Here is an 8,571-nt window from a genome sequence, read left to right as displayed (position 1 = left end):
TCAGGTCATAGCAGACGGTGGGGTGGTGGGGTGACATTCACCTGACCCACAGTGGCTTTTGTTGCTGGAGATGTGGGGGGGGGGAGGCATTGGCGAGGTCAGCAGGGTGCCGAGGCTTTGGCAGGAGCACCAGATACCATGCCGACCTCGCAGCCCCCCTTCCCTTTCTGTCCTGGGACGCAGCAGCGATGCAGGTAGCCGGAGGTCAGGTGAGAGCTGCTTTCCCACTGTAGGGATAACTCTGCCTCTTTCATGCTCCTCTCGAGACCGAAAATAGCAACCACCTGTTATCCATCTGCAGCCAGAGAATAGAGAAGTCCGTTATAATCCAGGCAACTCTGGCTCACCAAAGCTATGGCGTTGGTTGAGTCATGATCTGTGAGTACGAAGCTGTCAAGCGGCTTTCTCGCAAAGTCCTAGGGATCAGTTGCCTTCATTTGACACTGGGAGGGATCTGATTGTGAAAGGTCAGTGTATTATAGATCCATGTTTAATTGAACCGCAGGCCAGCCGTTTGACCGGCAATCGCTGCTCTGCATTAAGATTCTTCTCCCAATCTGTATTTGTCACCGGGGCGAATTTATCTTCCAGGGGCCTCCTCATCAATTTTCCCTGTGACAGCTGCAACCTTCTGTCTTAGCAAGTAGGCTTAGGGGGTATGACATGATGGTCTGATTTTGTACACACACACAGAGAGAGAGAGAGAGAGAGATAGAGAGAGAGAGAGAGAGAGAGAGAGAGAGGGAGGGAGGGAGACCGGCCATTTTGGCAGCCTGCTCGAAACAGGGCGAAGGCTTTGGCCACTGGAGGATTACACCCTGAACAGATGGCAAGAGAAAACCTAGCAGTGGACCGAAGAAATCTTAACAGTGGAAAATTGGAAAGATAACATTCTCATGCAGAGCTCTCCAAGTTCTGCACCAGAGCATTAGAACGATGTGAGGGCCGAGCAACGTTTTTCTGCATATTTGGTGATTAAGAAAGATTGGATTGCAATTAAAAAACGCCCACCTCCAAATAGCAGGATACCAGCGGAAGATGGATCCAGTTGCCTCTCTGTTCTCCCCTTCTAAAGGATTTCAACAGATGTATTCATTTATTTCCATTTGTGAATCTCTTCCCATAAAATATCTCGGCACAATTACACGATAAGAACACCAGCAAGGGGGGAAACAACAATTAAGTTGTGAACTGCCCTGTGATCTTCAGCTGAAGGGTTGTGCCTGGTCACAGTAGTTCATGCACTGGTTACTTCAAGACTGGATTACTGCGATGCTCTCTATGTGGGGCTTCCCTTGTGCTTGATCTGGAAACTGCAGTTAGTGCAGGATGCTGCAGCCCGATTGCTAACAGGAGTGGGGCATTGTCAGCATAGGGCACCTGTTCTCAGAGACCTTCACCGGTTGCCAATTTGCTACCAGGCCAAGTTCAAGAAGAAGAGTTTGGATTTGATATCCCGCTTTTCACTACCCGAAGGAGTCTCAAAGCGGCTAACATTCTCCTTTCCCTTCCTCCCCCACAACAAACACTCTGTGAGGTGAGTGGGGCTGAGAGACTTCAGAGAAGTGTGACTAGCCCAAGGTCACCCAGCAGCTGCATGTGGAGGAGAGGGGACGCGAACCCGGTTCACCAGATTATGAGTCTACCACTCTTAACCACTACACCACACTGGCCAAGTTCAAGGTGTTAGTATATTCAGTGCTTTTTTATTGGGGGAACACAGGGGTACGCATACCCCTAAACATTTTGTGAATCTTAGTTTGGCCTCATTGAGAGGCAGCATTTCAATATGAGTAGGGAAATGAGAGCACGCCTAAACTTTTTTTTTTAGCAAAAAAGCACCAAGTATATTAGTGTATTGTGGGACGCGGGTGGCACTGTGGGTTAAACCACAGAGCCTAGGGCTTGCCCATCAGAAGGTTGGCGGTTCGAATCCCCGCGACGGGGTGAGCTCCCGTTGCTCGGTCCCAGCTCCTGCCCACCTAGCAGTTTGAAAGCACATCAAAGTGCAAGTAGATAAACAGGTACTGCTCCGGCGGGAAGGTAAACAGCGTTTCCGTGTGCTGCTCTGGTTCACCAGAAGCAGCTTAGTCATGCTGGCCACATGAACCGGAAGCTGTACGCAGGGCCGGTGTCTCCAGTAAGGCAAACTAGGCAGCTGCCTAGGGCGCCAAAATGGAGGGGGCGCTGGCCAGGCTTGGGCGGGGGGCGGGGCGGGCTAGCAGCAGCTTCTCCGCTGTAGCGGAGAGGTGCTGTTTGCCCCCTACACCACTCCCCAGCTCCCACTAAAGCAGGCTTTGGCAGGGGGTGGGGGTGGGATGGGCAAGTAGCAGTTTCTCCGCTACAGCGGAGAAACTGCTGGTTGCCTCTCCACCCCCCCACCTCCCGCTAAATCAGGCTTTGGCGGGGGGTGGGCGGCGGGGGGCGCCAGAAGGTGGTCTGCCTAGGGTGCAAGAAACCTGGGCCAGTAACGCGAGATGAGCACCACAGCCCTAGAGTCGGACACGACTAGACCTAATGGCCAGGGGTCCCTTTACCTATATTAGTGTATAAAGCTTTAGATATATATCGTAGCTTGGTGTCCATGCCCTGTGACCATGTTCGGTGTTATGCTAAGGTGCCCTTCAGAAGATGCAGCTGCCTCTAAGGTCAAACAAGACTAAGGGCTTTGTATCAGCAAAGAACAATAGAGACCGAGAAGCAGCAGCAGCTGTCAAATAGTTGCTTTGCTCTCTCGGGTGGTGGTCTGGCAAAAAATAAAAAAAGAGAACTAAAATAAAAATGGGATCTGATTTCATTGTTTCCTCCTACACTTTTAAAAGGGGGCTGGTAGTTATTTCAGCCATATTAAATACTGGCATCCTGTTACGTGTGGCTGCCGGGAACATTTTTCGGGATCAAAGCAGGAGCGCAACATCTGTGCTAAAGATTAGTGGGTGTAAGAGAAGGCAATATGCTGGCTTTGATGGGTTTGTGCCCCCTCCCCAAACATGCCTGCGTGCCATCTTAGAATATAGTTGGTAAAAGAAACCACTAAGATTTCTTTCTGGAGTGTGTGCCTTCGCTGTGCTCTTTTCAGTGCCTGCTAAAAACATTTTTTTGTTTACCCAGATATGTAGAATGTTGACTTTTGCTTTAATCTGTTTTGGGTTTATAGCCGATCTTCTTCTTCTTTTCTTTTAAAATGTTTCAAATAGATCTTTTCATCAATAATTTTATTAGAATCATGGAATCAAGGAATTGTAGAGTTGGAAGGGACCCTGTGGGTCATCCAGTCTCACCCCCTGCAATGCAGGAATCGCAACTGGAGCATCCATGACAGATGGCCAACCAACCTCTGCTTTAAAACCTCCAAGGAAGGAGAGCCCACAACCTCCCAAGAGAGTCCATTTCACTGTTGAACAGCTCTCAACATCGGAAAGATTTCCTACTGTCTAGTCGGAATCTGCTTGCTTGTAACTTGAAACCATTGGTTCAGGTCCTACTGTCGTCAGCAGGAGAAAACAAGCTTGCCCCACATTCCAAGGGACAGCCCTATGAAGAAGGCTTGGCTTCCAGGCCCCTGATCATCTTAGCCGCCCTCCTCTACACAAGTTCCAGCTTGTCCACATCCTTCTTAAATTGTGGTGCCCAGAACTGGACACAGTATTCCAGGTGTGGTCTGACTAAAACAGAATAGAGTGGTCCTATGACTTCCCTTAGGGATGTGGGTGGCGCTGTGGGTTAAACCACAGAGCCTAGGGCTTGCCGATCAGAAGGTCGGCGGTTCGAATCCCCACGATGGGGTGAGCTCCTGTTGCTCAGTCTCAGTTCCTGCCCACCTAGCAGTTCGAAAGCACGACAAAGTGCAAGTAGATAAATAGGTACCACTCCGGCAGGAAGGTAAACAACGTTTCCGTGCTCTGCTCTGGTTCGCCAGAAGTGGCATTGTCATGCTGGACACATCACCCGGAAGCTGTCCGCCGGCTCCCTCGGCCATTAACGCAAGATGAGCACCGCAACCCCAGAGTCGGACACGACTGGACCTAATGGTCAGGGGTCCCTTTACCTTTTATGACTTCCCTTGATCTGGACACAATACTTCTGTTGATGCAGCCTAGAATTGCATTAGCCTCCCCCCCCCCCGCTGCACCACACTGTTGACTTATGTCAACTACTTTGAGTGTTTTTACAATCAAGCGCTGCATACATTTTTGCGAGATAAAAATCAATCTAAAATCTAAAAGTTCAATCCATATGTGTGTAAGAATGGGTACTTTAAGAAAATCACTTCAAATGGAACAGGAAAACAGAAAGAAATCTTGTCATCCGACAGTAACAATTAAAGTACAGTTGTACCTTGGAAGTCAAACGGAATCCGTTCCAGAAGTACATTTGACTTTCTAAATGTTCAAAAACCAAAGCACGGCTTCTGATTGGCTGCAGGAAGCTCCTGCAGCCAATCAGAAGCTGTAGAAGCCCCGTTGGACATTCGGCTTCCAAAAATCGTCTGAAAACTGGAACAGTCACTTCCGGGTTTTGATCGTTTCGGAGCCAATTTGTTTGGGAGCCAAGGCGTTTGAGATCCAAGGTATGACTGTATTCCAGTGATCCTCACCTAAATAAATTAATATAGGCAGCCCTTATGTCCAAATGTAGAAAGGCTGTGAGTAGTTTTCCAGCCTCCCAGTCTCTTTGCAACCACAAATCCTTGCTGGGTCCACTTTCGTTGTCCATCTGTTCCTCCCCACACCACAGGGTTATAATCTAAGACTGCCTGCACATCTGCAATATTAAGGGCTTTTTCCAAAACAAAGTGAACATGAATAATAATTTCTGACCAGAAAGAGGACACCATTGGACACACCCACATCATATGCCTCAAAGAGGCACGAGAATGGGGTTTGTGGAAGAGACCGGCCACCCCGTTCTTTGATCTGCACCAAGTTACCTTCTGAAGGAAGCAAAGCTAAACGAGGTGGCCCTTGTAAGTTTGCATACATTATATACAGACTAAGCACACATCTGTTATATTTTTCATAGTTCATTCTGCTTTTTCGTATGCAGGCAGTGAATGAGGCCCACCAGAGCTAGTAGAATAGGTTGCCGTTAGCTGAAGAAGAGAGGAGAAGAAAAGCTCAAGCTTTTGACAGATGGGTGGGGTATTATTATTATTATTATTATTATTATTATTATTATTATTATTATATTTCTGGATAGGGTTGCCAGCTCAGGAGCATCCAAGAAACTTTGATTTCAGGGTCTAAACCCAAGACCTAGGGTGATGTCACAAGAGGAGGTCCCTGGTGAGTCTTCCTCTGCCCTCCCTGCCACCATTGAGCCCTGGAGATGGAAGTTAATTGGGAGAAGGGAGGAGGGAGCAGAGGAGAGAAGGCTACCCCACTGGCAGCCTACGCAATAATTTGCAGCTGGCTGCATGCATAGTTGTATGCATAGCCATAATAATGGTAATAGTCAAGCCCCCCCCCCCCGCCGCCGCCACCTGGAAGGGGCCAGGAAAACCTGGATTCAGGTCAGCGCTGGAAGTCTGGCAACCCTATTTCTGGAAGGTTGGAATCTCCTCTCCCTCTTAGCAAAGGGAAGACCAGGCTGGCTCCTTTCTGGGAGCAGCTGCAAGGAACTTGCTTCCCTCTTTCCTGCCAGCAAAAGAAGAAGAAGCCTTGACTCTATATGCCAGGAGAGCACACTTTGGTCCCTCCACCAGTCAGATGATAAAGGATCACTAAGAGGTTGCATCCTCTGCTTCCTAGGAAGAATGTCATGAGATGGGGAAGAGCAGCCTGGACCCATCCATTGTTTGATTGTAATTTAGCGGCTGATTTGTGACGGTAACAATTCAGGTTGATTGATTGATTGATTCAATCACACAAAAAGTTGTTCATTTTCTCTTTTCCTTTCATCACTTTTAAGTTATGGGTTATTTTCCAAGGGACAGCAAATCACCAGATGTTTGATTGAAAGCTTTTTCATTTCGCCTTCACAAATTAGCCTGTTTTATTTTCACAGTTTTTAATTCTTGTTTTTCAAATGTTTTCTTTATCATCTGCGCAACGTTTTATTATTCTGTTTCCACGCACCGCTAGCGCATCCTCTTGTACAGCACTTGGTAAATTCTGAAATACATACAATAAAATAAATAAATAAATTTGCAATGCCCGGGCCTTTGATGGCTTTCATCAAGCGATGGTGCTGCTTTAAGCTCCCTTCAGTGGCTGATTGATCTTTCTTGTTAAAAAACAGAGGCACCTAAGATTGTTATCCCACTGGGTGAAACCAATTAGCACTCAATGTGTGTGTGCAGTGAGCTGCTAATTTGGACTCTGCCATTGCCACTGGACAATCAATACGGAGCAATCAATATGGAGACCTGAGCAATCCCTTGGAGGTGTCTTGCAAAGGGATGGAAAGATCAGGCTTCTTTTCCATGCCACATCAGTCTCACATGTGCTCAGTCATGCTGAATCGTAGAACTCTACGATTCTATGTTTCTAGAAGCTAGAGCTACCTTCCTCTCGTTGTGGAGAGCATTGCTCCCGACTCTTCCATCCTTTTGACTAGAGTTAGACCATAATTGTTCAGTTCAGGCATCCTTGAGGACACTTTCCCTCCATGTCATCTGTCACCAACTGATGTGCAGCAATGTGTGTGTGTGTGAGTGTGTGTGTGCATTCCATCTTAGAAAGAAAAGATTTATGGCCCTCCTAATGCTCCTTGACTTTAATTAGCATGGCAGACATGAATCCTAATCCAGAACAAGATTATGGCAAAGACACAGTGAGCATCAAGGCCTCCACTAGACATTCCTAAAGTAAGGAGATACTTGTGCCTTTACTTCTGCAGAGGGATATGTTGTTCCTAACTCCCACTCCCATCTATCCATATGTAGCTGGGGCACCAGCCTAAAATGGGCACAAACTATTGTTACACCCCAATTCTGAGCAGCGAGATATTCCAGGGTTCAATTTCCTTTGAATGAAGGCCAGCCAAGACTGTGGGGTCCTTAGGATACAAGACTTTATTTACACATATACACAACCTGGGCATAAGATGGAAGGTCTCGCAGCATTAACACCCAGGGCCAGGCAGAGAGGGGCGCGCGCCAGGTACACTTGCCCTAGGCCTCAGACGATTAAGTGTCCAGGGATCCCCGCCATGGACTGGCTGCTTTTTTTGTTTGCGTTTATAACATTATTCTAACAAGACTCCTGCCCCATGCCTCAGACAAGCTCTGCATGGGTCTGTTAACAACCCAACAGATTCTGCTTCCCGATTGGTTGCAGCTTTCAATCTAGCACGGAGGAAGCAGGTCTCTGTGTCTCCAGCTTCCAGCCTGCTTCCAGCCCAGCTCTCTCTCTCTCGTTCTCCTAGCCAGCAGCAAGGTTTGCAGGGTGGGAGGAGGCCCACCAATTTGTTCTATGGCCCAGAGCAACTCCTTTGGTTATGGTAACCGTGCTACTTAACTAGTCTCCCCAAAACCATTATCTAGACAAAGGGGCAAGATTGCTGTTATACATTTTACCTTCACAGAGACAAGATCTCAAGAACTGGTGGGGACTCAGGGCATCATCTAGACCGACCCACCAAACCCCAAAAAACATGTGAGGAGCAAACCAGGAGCATTTTGATACATGGAGGATATTTTTGAAAGGCAGCCCTGCAGCAGCCATTGTGTTCATCAATGGACACAAAAAGAGGAAGGTAGGCGGGGGAGCAAACTGTAACCCAGTGGTAGTGTAACTGCTTTGCACACAGGAGGTCACGAGTTCAATTCCCGGCATCTCCAGGTAGGGCTGGGGGCATGTCCCCTGCCTGAAACCATAGAGAGCTGCTGCCAGTCAGTGTAGACGATACTGAGCTAGATGGACAGCTTCCCATTTCACTCAGCAATGAATGGCCTTGCTTCCTACGTTTCTAACGCACACACCCCGTAGCCAACGCTCTGTGCTTATTGTAGTAAAATAGATACCAAATGGAAATGCACATCGTCGACATAACAAGACATTCCTCTACAGCCACATCAGATTATGTCACCAGCCCCCCATGCTTGTTTGCATTAGTCTGCTTCTCATTCATGACAGATTATCCCTCTTGACGCAGTGCGACAAGCTGTAAGTAACAGAAAGTGACCTTGGAGGATGACAGGGAGCACCATATTTGTCAGATTAGATACTGACTCTACAGGCTCAGAGGAAGAGACAGCCACAAGGCTGCACTTGGCTGTTGCGCCATTGTAAGTCACGACCCAAAAGTCACGACGGCAGTTATTGGGGGGGGGGGAGCATCCGGGACTTACCACAATATAAGCACTTGAAGCCACACTTTTATAAGTTGATCTCTGCTGGATCTGGCCAGTGTGGCCCACCTGGTCCAGCAACCCGGTCCCACAGCAGCCAACCAAATGTCTACAGGAAACCCGCAAGCAGGACGTGAACCCAAGAGCCCTCTCCCCTCCTGCTGTCTCCAGCAGCTGCTATTCAGAAGCAGACCATAACCATTGGGGTTGGAAGCCATCGATATCCCCATCCTTCGTGAATTTGACTTGTCTACTTTTTTAAATGTATTTTTATTAAA

This window comes from Lacerta agilis, chromosome 15, assembly GCF_009819535.1.
Source record: "Lacerta agilis isolate rLacAgi1 chromosome 15, rLacAgi1.pri, whole genome shotgun sequence".
Classification (NCBI taxonomy): domain Eukaryota; kingdom Metazoa; phylum Chordata; class Lepidosauria; order Squamata; family Lacertidae; genus Lacerta; species Lacerta agilis.
This window is presented reverse-complemented; position numbering follows the sequence as displayed.